Source organism: Stegodyphus dumicola, chromosome 3, assembly GCF_044657685.1.
Source record: "Stegodyphus dumicola isolate Sdum_Otavi_A_Nest chromosome 3, ASM4465768v1".
Classification (NCBI taxonomy): Eukaryota; Metazoa; Arthropoda; class Arachnida; order Araneae; family Eresidae; genus Stegodyphus; species Stegodyphus dumicola.
Window position 1 is genome coordinate 122,188,260 of NC_140770.1, and position 15,908 is coordinate 122,204,167.

Here is a 15,908-nt window from a genome sequence, read left to right on the forward strand (position 1 = left end):
ATTAAATATGAGCATCGTATGATAAATTAAGAACCATGATTATCTTAAATGAGAAATAGGAAGATTAATGTAATTGTAAGTTTTAACATGTATAATTTGAAAAAAAAAAAAATAGTTTAGTTATATTATCTCTGCTACCATATACTTTTTGGTAGTTGCAAAGTGTGTATTATTAAGTAAATACATAATGCAGTTTCTCTGAGAAGTAAATGTGCTGTTCCATTCCAGAATTTTGGAGTTTACATTGGAGATTATCTCATGCTTCATGTGTTATTTAATATAGTGTAGGTTTATTTCTGTTACTATAAAGATCAGTAATTTGAAAGCATCTAATGTAGTGTAGGTTTATTTCTGTTAATATAAACATCAGTAATTTGAGAGCATCTTTATTAAATAAATTGATAAGTAGAATAGATTTTTTAGATATTGATTTTAACTTGAAGTATGCATTTAAGGTCATTTGCTTACATAATAAGCTAATGAGCCATAAATATTAACATGTTTTTTGCAGTACGTAACATCATTACGTATTGCAAAAATCGAAAAATTGTACAAAATTCATAATCATATTTGTTTTTGTGAAACTACTTACAAATCAAAGGGAGACCTTTTTTTTAAAATTTTATGTTAAAAGTTTACAATTGGGTGCCCCTTGTTTATTGGCGATTCTTTTTTGACGCCAAGATCGGCGCCAGGAAGGCACAATTTCAAGATGGCCGCTACAAAAAATCAAAATAAGAAGTCAAAGAATTGCCCAAGATCTGTGTCCATGTACACATCGATCTGTTTTTACTTAAAAAAAACAACTTAGGCATTACGCACTGCTTTAAATATGTCCATGTACACATAAATCTATTTTCATTTTAAATAAAATCGGGAAGCTAAAACAAAGTTAAAACTATCGTGGTAACTAGAAGTGAGGTTTCATCGCCAAAATTTTTTAAAAAATGTCGCAAATCGAAGGGGCACCCAATTCTACACTAGAGCCAAAATGGGATGTTGAAAAGTATTTTATAAAAGTTTTGAGAACATTGAAATATTTATGTTCTTAAACTTGTTTGTAGGCATTTCAAGAAGTTTAAGAGCATAAATATTTAAAAATTATCAAAATCTCTTATTAAGTAATGTTTTCAATGCTAAAAAAAATTAGCTTTTTGGAAGAAGGAAAAATAATTGGTATCGTAAATCGTACAAAGCATTCATCATTCAAACTTTCATATTATTTGTTTTTAGGATTTAAAAAATTGAAAACCTTATTAATAAATAATGAGCCTGATTAATATTAATAAGTAATGGTAATGTTTATAATTAATTGCCAGTAATTCAAATTTATTAAAATATTCAGCATGAATACCTATTTTCTTGGGGAGAGGGAAAATGCTGTTTAAATTTATTCTTTAATTTTTAAGTATTTCAAAATAGTTTTATTAAAACTTTGTCTATTAATGTTAACTCTTGGAAAAAATATTACTAGGAGAAATTTTAAGTAGGTAACAAACTGGGCACTTCAAGGAAAATATTTTTAATTTATACTATAGAAAGTAGACAAAATAAGATAAATCTCGAACAATGTGTGCATACATACTCATTTTATGATAATAACAATCAAACTGTTGAGGGAAGCTAAATTTAAATATGAAAAGGACATAAATTCAGTTCAGGAAAGTAAAAAAAAAATCAGAAATTATAGAATTGAAGTTTGCATTTTCAACACTTTCTCGTGAACTTCCAATTCTGTAATATTTGCTATATCCGAAGTTATTCTTAGCTCTTGGAAACATTTCTTGGGTAAAGACTTTGGTAAAATTACATTTACGGGTGCCACTTGGCAAATATTGGCGATTTTTGGCTGCACATGGATACGAAGTTTGTGCAATTCTTTGGCTTGTTATTTTGGCTTTGTGTTGCGGTGATTCCATTACACAAAGCCAAAATAACAAGTCGAATTGCACAAACTCGATATCCATGTACGCATCGACATATTTTCACTTAAAAAGTCAAAAGAGCAGCCAACAAAAAATATATAATATCAAGAAATGACATTTTAAATCAAACAATCAAATAATATAAAAAAGGAAATTCATCTTAGCACTGCACAAAGGAAAGAACCACTTACTTTATTTAGAAATTTCCCTGCCTTCAGTCATATCGGAAATTCTATTTGACATAATCAAAAGTTCAAGCTTACTTTCATAAAATTGCTCTAACAGTCTGCAAAAAATAATAAGCCGAATCCAATTCGAAGATTAAGGAACAACGCAATCTGCAACATTAACTGAATTAGATAATTTTAGCTTAGCTTATACCGTCCGTTATACTTGAAACGCGCGAGCGTAAACGCATATTCGCAGCCGTAAAAGTCTTAAGCGTCAACTCGACGCATGCGCAGAAAGTTTGTAGCTTTGAGGTCCGGATTATAAATCATTTCGGATTATGGGTGTCCAAATTAACGACTTTGGACTGTATGTTAACAGATCTATAGGAAACATCAGAAGGTTTTTCTAAATCATTAGATCATGTTTCATGAAGTGATTTTTTTTTCCTATAGGTGTATATACAAGATTAGTTGTTGCATGTGAAATTTTAGCAATACCTCGTTGACATAATTTTGCTAAGTGATGAAAATGTCAGTATTGGTCAGCTTTTTTGTTTCTACCAAAATACAGTCAAAAGTCGTTAACAGGACACCCATAATTCGGAATGATCTATAATCCGATGCATTGATGCATGCGCAGATATGTTTACGCAAGTGCATATGCGTGCACGCATGCCCATAATACGCTTACACATGCGCGTTAAATGTATAACGGACAGTATAAGCTAAGCTAAAATTATCTAATTATCTATTTCAGTTAATGTTGCAGATTGCATTGTTCCTTAATCTTCGAATTGGATCCGGCGTATTATTTTTTGCAGACAGTTAGAGCAATTTTATAAAAGTAAGTTCGAACTTTTGATTATGTCAAATAGAATTTCTGATGCTGGAGCTGCAAAAGGATCATCTGCAAAGGGAAAGCATGTTTCGATGTCTATCAAACAAAAAGTGGAATTACTGCAAAAAATGGATAAAGTCTCCTTTGTTTCTCTAACCATTCCGAAATCTGTTTATCAATTTCACACTGCTCTGCGCGGGGAGGGGGACGTCGTGGCGCGCAATGAACTGGAAGTTGATCTGTCAGCACTATCCTTATCTTCAGGACAGATGTTTTTATTTTATTCGGCTTATAATTCCTTACTAAATGTAGTATTTCATCACGATGTACTCTGTCTTTGATACGATTTAAATCAAATTCCTCGTCGTTATAAATATCACGAATACAAATCAAATAGTTTTCTGGTTGCAATTTTCTAATTTCGACTATGCGTAATGTATGCTTTATGCATGCGTGCGTTGAAAGAAATGTTTAATAAAGTAAACAAATAAATATTAAGCTTTTTTTTTGTAAATTTTGATAATCTTTAGATTATAATTGTTCTTTATTTCATAAATTGCGGTTTCATATTTTTAATTTTATAATTTCTGCATGCCATCTTACCAGATTTAAACTGATGATCTATAAACCGGAAAAATCGATAATCCGGAATCTCGGAAGTCCCGACAAGTCCGGATTAAAGACTTTAGACTGTAATCTGCTTCTTTATACATATCTTTAGCCCCTTCACGAGAACTCTCACGTCTACGTGCCAGCAACGAACACACTCACTTCCCGGCCGACATGTAGGCGTGCCAGAGCGTTTCCCCGTTCAGCCCCGACTGTCATGTATTTGTGCCAGTGTCCTGGAACGTTTTCAAAACTATAATTTCTGCCACATGATGTCACTGTATGTCCATATGGTTTCAGGTACATGTACATTAGGCCTTTTACTCGAAATGAGAAAAGCATGACTCACATACACGTGTTTTTGATTATATAAACAAAAGGGAAAATAAATGTTTCCGAATGGCATGATTTATAACGTCTCTTTACATTTGCTCGTGGTAGTTGTTTATTGTAAGTAGAGAAGTTTTATCGGTACTTTTCCGTTTCGCCGGCGCAAATCTCGCCAAGCAGACTTTATTGGCGACAACATACAGTATACACATAAAAAATATTTAAAAAATGTTAGTTCTAAGAATTTTTCATTTTGCAGGCATAAACATTTTAATATCGCTTAAAATTTTATAAAAAGCCAATAAATAAAGACAATAAATTTGTAAAAAGACATTAATTTAAGAATTTACTATGCTTTCATGGTTCAACATTCTGATTCGCCGGTTTATATCACATGACCCCAAGCGATCTCATCTCACGTAAAATACTCTACAAAAATCTAATGCTCTCAGTAATTATCTACATTAATTTCAAGTTAAATCTTAATTTCGAACACAAGTTTAAATGCAAGAAATATTTCAATTCGTACGAATAGCTTACTCAGAAATTATGTAAAACTGCAGTGCTTTACTTCGCTAATGCATTCTCATTAGAATGGATGAATTTAACCCTTGGCTTTACCTTTTCTATATTTTCTGCTTCGGGTAAGTGCTGTGATTGCATTCTAATTGACGTAATTACCGAAAACGGCCTTAGACATAAAACTGAACTATCTGATAAAAATTCCATGTAATTATATGCCAGTATTGAAAGAAACAATCAATCTGATTTAAAAAAAGCTGCGACTTGTTTTAAAAATGAGGCGTAAAAGGTTACCAGCGAGAATATTCCGTTTGGCATCGGTTGTACCATTATTGGCGACTTTATCGCTTGCGCTGGCAAAACGGAAAAGTACCATTTTATCTTCACTAAAGCGTTGGGTATTTCGTTTTGCAGTTCAGTTTTTAGAAAATAATTAGATCTTAATTCAGAAGTCAAACAACAAAAATCAGCGTTGAACGCTGATTTTTGTTGTTTGACTTCTGAATTAGTATTTATTCGGCGTGTTATTGTGTCTTAATTAATTAGATCTTGTTAGACGTGAATTCTTTCTGTTTTTACCGTTGCAATGTCGAAGCGTCGAAAATGTTTAACAGACCATGAAATAGCAGAAATGATGCAAAATATTCCAGTTATTGATTCTGAAACAGATTCTGATAGTAGTGATAGTGATACTATGATATATTCTGGTCATAAAGAATCTGGCGAATCTAATGATGATGAGGACATTTCGGACATCTGTATGCCGAGTACGTCAAAAGCAAGTACTTCTCCATGGTCATCCACAATAGAAAATTTTTTTAAATCCTTCAAAACGGCAAATGAGTTATTACGAGTGCAAGGAATGTAACGTAGGACTGTGTGTAGATCCCTGTTTTCAAATTTTTCATACGAAAAGAGACTTTTAAGTAATATATTTAGTTTTCAGATGTATAATGTTAAAAGTCATAAAATGGTGAGTAATGAAAATGTGTAAAATATGCATTTATACAAGAAATAAGGTAATTAAAGTATATATAATAATATCTATAAGGCATAAGCCGTTTAAATACTCTATAGAGCATTATTAAGCAATGCATTGATACTTCGTAAATTTAACGGATTTAGGCTTAATAGCAAAAAAGCTCCCGGCCCTGGACAGACGCTAGTGTAAGACACTGCCGGCCTCCGCGATAAGCGCGCATTTGCGCTACCCAGTGCGAAGGGATTAGGTCAGTGATTGGTTAGAGTAGGGAGAAGGGTAGCCCTTATATTATCGCGAAGTTGTCATTTCATTTATCGCTGAGTGATGGTTTATTTATGGTAGCCTGAGTAATTGAATGTTATGGAAAGCCTATTATGACGTAATCGGTTGCATGATTGCTGTGAATTTGTAAGGGCGTATTGTGTATGTTGTTTAGGAAGTAAATTACTGTTTTCTGGTTTAGATGGTAAACTGACTGAATGTGGTAAGATTAATTTGAAATTTCTGTATGATTTGTAAAGAAAGGAGAAAAGAACATTACTTGACTGGTGTGTAAATGAAGGTTTACTTAGTAGCCATTATTAAGTGTCATGTTTATGTAAGGAGATGCGTATGGTCAGACAATACAGCGCTGTGGAGGATATTTTTTACTCTTATTTTGTGAATTTATGTGGCGATGCCACTATACAGATTCTAGTTCAGATAATTTTAGGAAGTTTTTGGATGCGGTCAAGGAATTTTGTTTGACTGAAGACATGTTAATTCATAAATAAGGTAGGTGGATATTTCCTTTGTGTAGTGCAAAGATGATTTTTCTTGGTTGATCTTTACAATATGGTAATTGGTAGTTTGGCGACATTTTGGAGGCGATAAAGGTTACTACCTGGGACTTTGGTAATAATGTGAGCAGTACTCAGTTCCGATTACGCATTATTTTGCGTGAGGGAAATGAGAGATCATGGGATATGTCATGTGATATTAATGGACGAATTACGGTTCTTTAATCGGAAAAGGGGGGAAATCGGGAAAAAAATGTGGAAATTTTGTGTTTAGCTTTATTCTGTGTTGTGTGAAACAGTGTTGTGTAATTTTTGGATCCCATGGCCCTAACTAAAGTGATTCAAAATGGGTATTTAGGCATTGTGATAAAGAGAAGTTTGCTTTTTATTTAGCGGAGGAAGTATGGAGGAAAAATTCGCAGAAAAAATCTTTGAAAAATTTTATTGAATGAATTAGAAAAGTGTATCCGCCACGTAATCAAGATTCTGAAGAAGATTAGGTAAGTTAGTATTTTTAATTATTTGAGGATATTATTTTTATGCATTGTTCTAAATGTAAGGTGGAAAGGAATTTGGTATTATTGGGAAAATTGTTATTAGCAGTGATTTAGTTTAAAGTAATTAGGATTGTAAGGTAAATTTTATGAATTTAATGTATGTGCTTATTTATATTTTAAGTAGTGTTTTTGAATTTAATTATATTTTAATGAAATGATAGTTATTTTGTGAATATTATGTTTGTAGGAATTTGGTATACGTTTAAGTTGAAATAAACGTGCATGGAAATAATTTAAATATTTGATACTAAGTATTTGTAATACTTGCGGTATGAATTTGTTGGTGACGTGTATAATGTAATAGATGATTTAGAGGTAAAAGTTTTTGGATATTTTATTTATTTTATATGTGGAAATGTTCATATTTGTAAAGGGTAAATACTTTTTCGCGATCAGGTAATTTCATATATGTTCTTTTTACCGGGTTTAAAGATTGAGAAAATTGTCATGTATTTTCGTGAAATTTTTCTAATTTATGAGAAAAAAGCAGTGTACATGGATATAGTGAAGAGTGTGCACAATGCCATTTTTGTGCAATTTTGGGATGTTTTTTTAAGTAAAAATAAGTTGGCGTGTACATGGTTTATGTGTATGTGTTATTTTGAAAAACGCGTAAGGTGTATGGTATTGTGCACTTTTTCCCAATTTTGCAGTGAATATTTGTCATGATTAAGCAGTTTTGTTTGATAAAATTTCTAGCATAAGTGTAATTCGGCTAGTAGATTGTTGGAAGAAGTGTTCAGTAGATAAGAAGAAAAGAAACATGTCTTTACTTCGTGAAGACAAAATGGCGGCGGGGAAAAAAAATAGAGGGTTGCTATAGGAGAGTTGGTTGCCAAATTTTCGCCAAAAAATCGCCAAGTTACCATAATGTAAAGATCAACCTTTTTCTTTTTTATGTTATTTCATTATTTGATTTAAAATGTAGTTTATTTAGATTATATATATTTTTTGTTGGCTGCTCCTTTGACTTTTTAAGTGAATATAGTTCGATGTGTACATGGATAAAGGGAGTACGCAAAACCTAGTTTGTGCAATTCTCTGATTTTTTTAAGTGAAAATAGGTCAATGTGTACATGGATAAAGTCAAGGGAGTGCGCAATGCAATTTTTGTGCAATTCTGGGAGGTCTTTTTAAGTGAAAATAGGTTGATGTGTACATGGATCCCAGTTTGTGCAATTCTGTGTCTTGCTATTTTGGCTTTCTGTAACGGTGATTTTTTCCACAAAAATCGCTGCTACACAAGCCAATATAAGTCAAAGAATTGAACAAACTCGGTATCCATGTACCGCCAAAAATCGCCAAGTTTCGCTAAGGGGTACCCGTAAACATACTTTTACCCAGTGATCTTCAAATCATCAATTTCAAGCTACGAGTACTCGTGGAAACATTTTCAGTAGATCATGTTAACGTTCTGGTTGGCTAACCTTGATTCCTGCACTAAGCTGACACTGATGACAACAACTGCTTGTTTCTGCCATGTATCTGCCATTGTCAGCCTCATTTCATAGTAGTTGATTGTATACATGTGAGGTTGTGCATGTTATATTTTTCATGTGTATATTAGGCATTTGGTAACGTGGATACTTTGATTTATGTATTATTACTAAGCTAGGTCTGTTCTGATGATGACATGTTCAGGCAAAAAGCAAAAAACTTATCTTTTTCATTTGGAATGGGACACTGATTACTTCTTTACCCAGATAAAGGACTGTGTGTTACTGTGCTGAAGTGTATCAGTTGGAAAGAAAGGTAACATCAAATGTCACTTTAAAACTGTTCGTGCTGGGATTCAAAAGGATTTTCCTGTTAATTCTGCACTGAAAAGACAAGGCAGCTAAAATCTAAACTTAATGCTCAACAATCAACTTTTTTTAAGACTATTAAACAAGAAGAAAGCAGCAACTGAGCCATCATTCCGAGTTTCAAGGATTATAGCACACAATAAAAAAAAACCATTCAAAGACAATGAAATAATCAAAACTACATTACTGCATTTTTAGAAGCTGCAGATGCATTATTTGATAGTTTCAAAAATAAAGCTGGGATAATATCTGCTATTAAATCTGTACAGATTTCTGTAACTAGAGTAATGAGTCGGGTTGAGGTTATGAGTTCTGACGTTTCCTCACAACTTGAAACTGACTTTGATTGCTGCAGCTATTTCTCCCTGCAACTTAACAAATCGATTGATATAGTTGATACAGCTCAGTTGGCCATTTTCGCAAGAATTGTGTTTGATAATTTCATGATAAGAGAGAAGCTGGTAGATATTATACTGTTAACAGAACACATTAAAGAACAAGACATATTTTTAGCAGTTAACAACTCTGAAAATATTACTATAAATAAGTTGATCAGCTCAGCAATTGATAGAGCTCCTGCGATGGTGAGCAGAGAGAAGAGATTCATGATCTTGTCAACAGCTTTCCAAAATTTCTGTCTTACCATTATGTAATAAAACAGGAGTCACTTTGTGGAAAGTGTATAAATGTTAAGGCTAATCTTTGAAATATTTTGACAGGTAGTTTGGCAACATTTAGGTAAGGCGATAAAGGTTACTAGCTAGGACTTTAGCAGTGTACATGGATAAAGTCAGGAGTGTGCACAATGCCATTTTTGTGCAATTCTGGAATGTTTTTTTAAGTGAAAATGTACATGGATACCGTATATGTGCAATTCTTAAAAACGCGGCAAGCGGTTTGCGATTCTGCACTTTCTCCCAATTTCGCACCTAATCTTCTTCATGATTAAGCACTTTTGTTCCATAAAAGTTCTAGCATAAGGGTAATTCGGTTAGCAGATTGTTGGAAAAAAAATGTTGAGTAAAAAAAAAAAAAAAAAAAACATGCCTTTACTTCGTGAAAACAAAATGGCGTCCAAACAAAAACTAGCAGGTTGCTGTAGCAGGGTTGGTTGCCAAATTTTCGCCAAAAAATTGCCAACTTACCATAATCCAAAGATTAACCAATGTTAACAGTGTAAAGAAAACAGTCATAAAAATATAGAACAAAGCTAGAGCAAATGGAATTCAGAGCCATTTGTTAAGAGCATTGTGGTGTAGTGTTAATGCTTCAACGGTGTTGTGTTGAACTCCAATGAAAACTCTTAAAGATGGAACACCACATAAAAATTTTATTGAACGCCCCCACCCAAAAAAAAAAAAAAAAAAAAAAAAAAATGGCTACATACCATCAATAAGAGAAAAACCTATCTTTTTTTAAAATTAACTTCGTGTTTCTGTTCTGCTCTCTCTTGTTCAGCTATTTCTTCTGCTTTTTTCTGCTCAGCCGCAGCCCAAATTCTTGCTGCGTATTCTTTCGCCGCTTCTTCTTCATAGTCCTCAGCATTTAGATTAGCCTGCCTAATTTCTCTTACTCTATTTGCCTGAGACACACTTGTATCAAACTCCTCCGCTAACTCCAATAGCAGAGCTTTAATAAATTTCCTCATAAACTTACCCATTATGGAAAATTAAAGAAAAATAACCTCCCCCAAAATACAAAAACAACCTCCCCCAAAATACAAAACAACAACAGGTCTATCTCTCCAAAACTGAATAATACCCTAATAATTCTGAACACAAATTGCCTTACAACACTAAAAGATAATAACCTATGCCTACATACAAAACATATATCGAAAGTGCTAATTAAGAGACAACCTTTTCCTGCTCTATCTCAACTATATAAATATTGTCCTCTGGACTGATCTAAAAACTAAATTTTCCTAAAGCATACCCTTAGAATATTTCATACAATTTAAACAGTTACTAAAACAATAGAACAAACAAATTAAATTCCAATTAGCAACAATAACGACAAGACTAACTTTCAATAACAACCAGAAAACTTTTGATCCCCAAAAACAGAGCTATATCCAAAATTAAGCTAGTCTTGAATAACTGGCATAACTTCTCCAAAATCACAAAAATGGTATTCACCAATTTGAAGACGCCTTCAATAGACTCTTCTTGCACTAACTTGGATACTCTTCCAGGAAATTTCATTATTTTGCGGCACTAGATCATGCTTCCTCAGGCGTTCCCTTCCGACACACTGTCACGTTCTGAAAAGGCTTCACCACGCAAACTGTCCTTGCACTCAAAATTAGATCGTTCTTTTGCAGAGAAGAAAGTCTTGACTGCTCACATAAAACTTAAGTTCACAGGCGAGAAAGTCCATTCCTAAATTTACTCTCAGGAACAATCCCACTGCTGCCACCAATTTTTAATATTTACTGCTGTGGTGTAGTGTTAATGCTTCAGTGGTGTGGTGTTGAACTCCAATGAAAACTCTAATAATGGAACACCGCATAAAAATTTTATTGAACGGCCCCCCAAAAAATGTCTACATACCATCAACAAGAGAAAAACCTATCTTTTTTAAAATCAAATTCTATACATTTTATTTGCGAGAGCAATACGTGTCTCTCGAGCCTGCGTTTTTAACATTGCCAACAATTTAATTATTTTAATAACAACTATTGAAAACGTATTCGGAAGTTAAATAATAATAATTTTCATTTCATTCTCACGAGACATCCTTGTCCATATTAATCTTCAGTTTCTTCTTCCTTTAAGTGACCTTATCACAACTCCTCCCCTCATAAAGGAATTTTTCTTGACTATGGAAGGAAAAATTCTAAATACTTTTCACTTCTTTCAAAACACAAGTGGTAACCATTTAAGTGATAATAGAGAAGCCAGTTACATTAATCTGCACTTATTTCTAGATAACATAAATGCAAAAATACAACAAAAAGCTGTAAATTTTGAATCTACACAAATATAATTCCAAAACGGTACAAAAATAACTTTCACTAACTTTTACCTTGCATTGTATCCACTAGTGATATTCAGTAACTAGACTAGGGCACGATTCAAGCCAGCTGCATTACCGTGTAATTTTCCTGGCCTATGAACAATTTCAAAGTTGTACTGCTGGAGACACAATGCTCAGTAAGTCAAACGAGAATTTGATTCCATCATTTTGTTTAAAAAAGTCAATGGGTTATGATCCATCTGGATCTTTAATTTTTGTTCGTCTAAGTAATGATTTAGTTTCTTCAGTCCATAAATTATGGCCGCTAGTTCTTTTTCAATGGTGCTATAATTTCGCTCTGCTTAAGTAAACTTTTTGCAAAGATACAGTATATGGTGTTCCTCCTCATCCTGAATTTGAGACAACACTATACCTGCACCATAAATTCTTTAGAATAATCAGCTGCAAATAAAACCGGACTTTTTACTAGTTTGGTCTTCAGTTTATTGAAAGCCTCGTTGCACTCTTTTGTCCAAATCACTTTTTCTTTTTTGTTTTCCCTCTCCAAAGCTTCTGTCAATGGTGCCGCAATATGCGCGTAGTCTTTTATATACCTTGCATAGTAGCCCACAGTACCAAGGTAGTTACGTATCTGTGTTTTAGTAGTAGGGATCGGAAAAACTCTGATTGCTTGAATCTTGGCCCCACTAGATGACCTTTTCCCAGACCCTACTTCTTGACTCAGAAATTTCGCATGGTCTTGGGCAAATTTGCATTTCACGGGCTTAGCAGTCAATTTAGCCTCCTAAAGGCGACCTCAAACCACATCCAAATCCTTCATATGCCTGTCCCAAGTCGGCGAAAAAAACTGCGATGTCAATATTCGATAGAACAAAATTGTCCAGACTTCCTAAAACTTGAGTGATAAATTTACAAAAATAAAAAGGTGCATTTAAAAGCCCAAACATCATTTTCTTCAGGATGAAAGATCCAAAAAGCATCACAAATGCGGCATACCTCTATGCATGCTCTGTGAGTGGTATCTGGAAGTATCCTTTGGTTAGATCCATGATTGTGATAAATGGAGCTGCGTTGACCTTTTTCTGCAACTTCTTCAATATTGGGAAGAGGGAAAAATTCGGTCATAGTTTTTTAATTTAATTTTCTGTAGTCTGTCTATACAAGGATGAGGATCTTTTCCTTGGACCTCTACTAAGATCACAGGCGAAGCATAATCAGATTGCCCGACTTCTAACTCAAGCAACAGCCTAATTTCCTCTTTTAAGATGTCAGTTTGTCTCGCCAACATTTGGTATGGCCTGTCTCTAAACGGAGTCTCATCCAACAATTTATTATTCATTTCGACCAAAAATGTACAGACGGGGTCAGACAAAAACACCGCTCCATACTTCCCTATAACTTACTGGAGTTTTCTTATTTCCTCTGCCGAAGCTATTTTTTTCTAGCTTACTATCTCCAACTATTTTCCAAAAATCTATATGAGTTGGATCAGCCAAGGGATAAGCAATATCCACTTCTCCCTCAATATCTTCCATGACCTCCTCCATCACAAGATTCACAAACTCAGGACGTTGATGATAAGGTTTCATCAAATTTACATGATAAATGGTGTCACTGCTACGCTTACCCGGAATCTCTACCATATAATTGGTTTCAGAAATCACACTATTTACTTTACCTGGCTCTATCCAGTTTAAAGCCATATTGTGTGGTTTAGACGTGGCTAAAACAAGCACAAGATCTCCGACCTTAAACCTTCTCGTAACAGCGTTGCAATCATACCAGAGCTTCCTTTTACTCTGACACTCTTTCATTCTTTCTACAGCCAGTTCCTGACACTTCTTTAATCTACTTATTAAGTCTGAACATACTTGACCACAGTGGAGTCTGAAATTTCTTCCTCTAGCCAATTTTCGTACATGATCGTTTGAGGCGTTCTTAAATTTTTTCCATGTACTAACTCGCAGGGACTAAAACCTGTGCTTTCATGGCTAACAGTTTCCAAGCACAAAGCCTTCAATACTCTTTTCAAGATGGAATGCAACCTTTCAACAGAATTGCTTTGAGGGTGACACACAGAAGAATGATACACCTTAATTCCAAACTTGCTAAAAAACTCAGATGTAAGTTCACTGGTAAACAATCTACCCAAATCACACTGAATTTCCTTAGGGAAACCTGATCTAGAAAAGATTTGTATCAAGGCTTGAATCACACTTTTAGAGCTTAAATTCTGTACAGGAATGGCATCTGGATATTTGGAAGCAACACAAATAGACATAATTAAGTATTTATTTTCAAGTGAACTAGGGATCAGAGGTCCTACTGCATCAATATTTAATCTGCTAAACACTTCTGATATAACAGGCACAATTTTCATCGGGGCATTTTATCCCTATTGTGACCTACATGCTGACAAAAATCACACGTCCTCACAAATTCTTCAATTTCCTGGTAACAATTAGGCCAGAAATAGTGTGTCAAAATTCTATCCTTGGTTTTTGTTACCCCTAAATGACCAGAGATTTCCTCATGGCATAATTTCAAGATCCCTTTCCTAAAAACGAGAGGCACACACAACTGAAGCTTATCTTCCCCTTTTTTAGAACCTGCCACTCTGAATAGTCTTTCCTTGACAATTATAAACTCTTTTTCATTTTCACTTTCCCCCTTTCTTCCACAGGGCCGCTAAACTAGCACAAGTTTTTTGTGCTTCCGAGAATTCTGCTGGCAAAACATCTGCAAGGATAGACCTTTCTTCAAAACTGATGTCTGGAATTTTAATGGCCTCCTCTGTAATACTAATTAACTTCCTTTCTCCTGAAAGCTCATTATTCACCACCCGTTCACTTATCTCTTTCTCTTCTTCTGATCTGGAATCTTCTGCACTCTCCTGCGTGCATGCGCCTGACTATGAGTTTCCAGAGCATTCAAAAGAACCGGTTGTTCCCTAATTTCCTCTATTAACTGTGCAGCTTTATTTCCTAACAAATAGTACTCTTTATTTAACTGTACCGGAGTAATCGCTGCCTTTGTGGTGACCACACCAAAATCACCTTCAGTGGTGATTTTCGCCAGAGGTAAACATTTACATTCTGTGTCTAAAGTCTGTTTCACCCATACAGTTTCCCCTAATAAGTCACTAGTATTAATCCAAGTACTATTACACAGATCTATTCCAGCTCCAGTATTTCTCAGATATTCTCTATCTATCCCATTAATTACCGCTTTCTTGAAATATGGCTCAAAACATTTTCCTTAACTCTCCGTTCCTAGATTACTCACCAGATTAGCCTTATTCTTTTCCAGCGATGGACAGTTAGGTCAAATATGTCCGTCCTTTCCACATTGGTAACACCTTATTTTCCGCCGTTTCTCGAAACCTGCTTCATTGAAAACTTGCTTTTTTTTAGGAGCCTCCACTTTTCTATGCTCCTCTGATTTAATTCTGTGATGACCACTACTTTTCTGATTATAACTACAGTTAGAATTTACATACCGCTCTCTATCTTTCTCAAATGGTTTCTTTAACCCCGCTCTCTGTTCTAACTTCCTCGTATCTCTTCGCAAAGCCTCATACTTGTCGCATTTCTCTGCTAAAATGGAAGTTGTTTTAAATTCTTCCCAATTGTCTAAGTAGTGCTCTCTTATTTCTAGAGGGACTCGCTGCTTAATTTGCTCGGTGAGCATAAGTTCCTTAAGATTTTCGAAATCTTGAACTTCCACTGAATCCAAACAATTCTCTAAATACACTCTCAATTCATACACTAAATCCCCCCATAACATTCCGTTTTTTCTAGAATGTTCTTCAAATTTTGTGTTTAGTGCCCAAGAACTAAGCTTGAATTTATGCATGATTAATTTCTTAACATGCTGATAATCGTCCTCTTTGTCTGCTGGTTCTTTTACTATTAACTGGGCTACATCGTGAAGTAATAAAGGAATTAATTACGAGACCCAATTAATCTCCTTAATGTTCTCTTTTTGAACTTGCTTCTCGAATAGCATAAAGAATAATGAAATATCTATATTACACGGTTCAAAATGCGATGCTAGATCTTTCAAATTAACCTTTTTTTCTCTAGATTGGTCAGCTGTTGAAACTGCGGAAGATAGGTTATTAGTCTCAACCATATTCATCAGTTTTAACTTTTCCAATTAAAAACCTCGCTCCTGTTCCCGTTCCGCTCTCTCTTGTTCACATTCCCGCTCTGCTCTTTTGCGTTTCCATTCTGCTCTCTTTTGTTCGGCTATTTCTTCTGCTTTTTTCTGCTCAGCCGCAGCCCAAATTCTTGCTGCGTATTCCTTCGCCGCTTCTTCTTTATAGTCCACAGCATTTAGAATAGCCTGCCTAATTTCTCTTACTCTATTTGCCTGAGACACATTTGTATCAAACTCCTCCGCTAACTCCA

General features: G+C 34.4%; 1 protein-coding gene across 3 annotated transcripts in view; it reads left to right on the plus strand.

Annotated features, from left to right (window-relative positions):
- Rala (Ras-like protein A) overlaps window positions 1-15,908 on the plus strand; it is a 157,827-nt gene that overhangs the window by 71,830 nt on the left and 70,089 nt on the right. Inside the window, exon 1 of one of the 3 annotated variants that reach the window (XM_085813262.1) lies at window positions 6,637-6,655. The exons of the other annotated variants lie outside the window; for them this stretch is intronic. The gene's annotated coding sequence lies outside the window, so the exon portion shown is untranslated. Of the gene's footprint in view, window positions 1-6,636; window positions 6,656-15,908 lie in introns of those variants that run through there. 3 annotated transcript variants of the gene reach the window in all.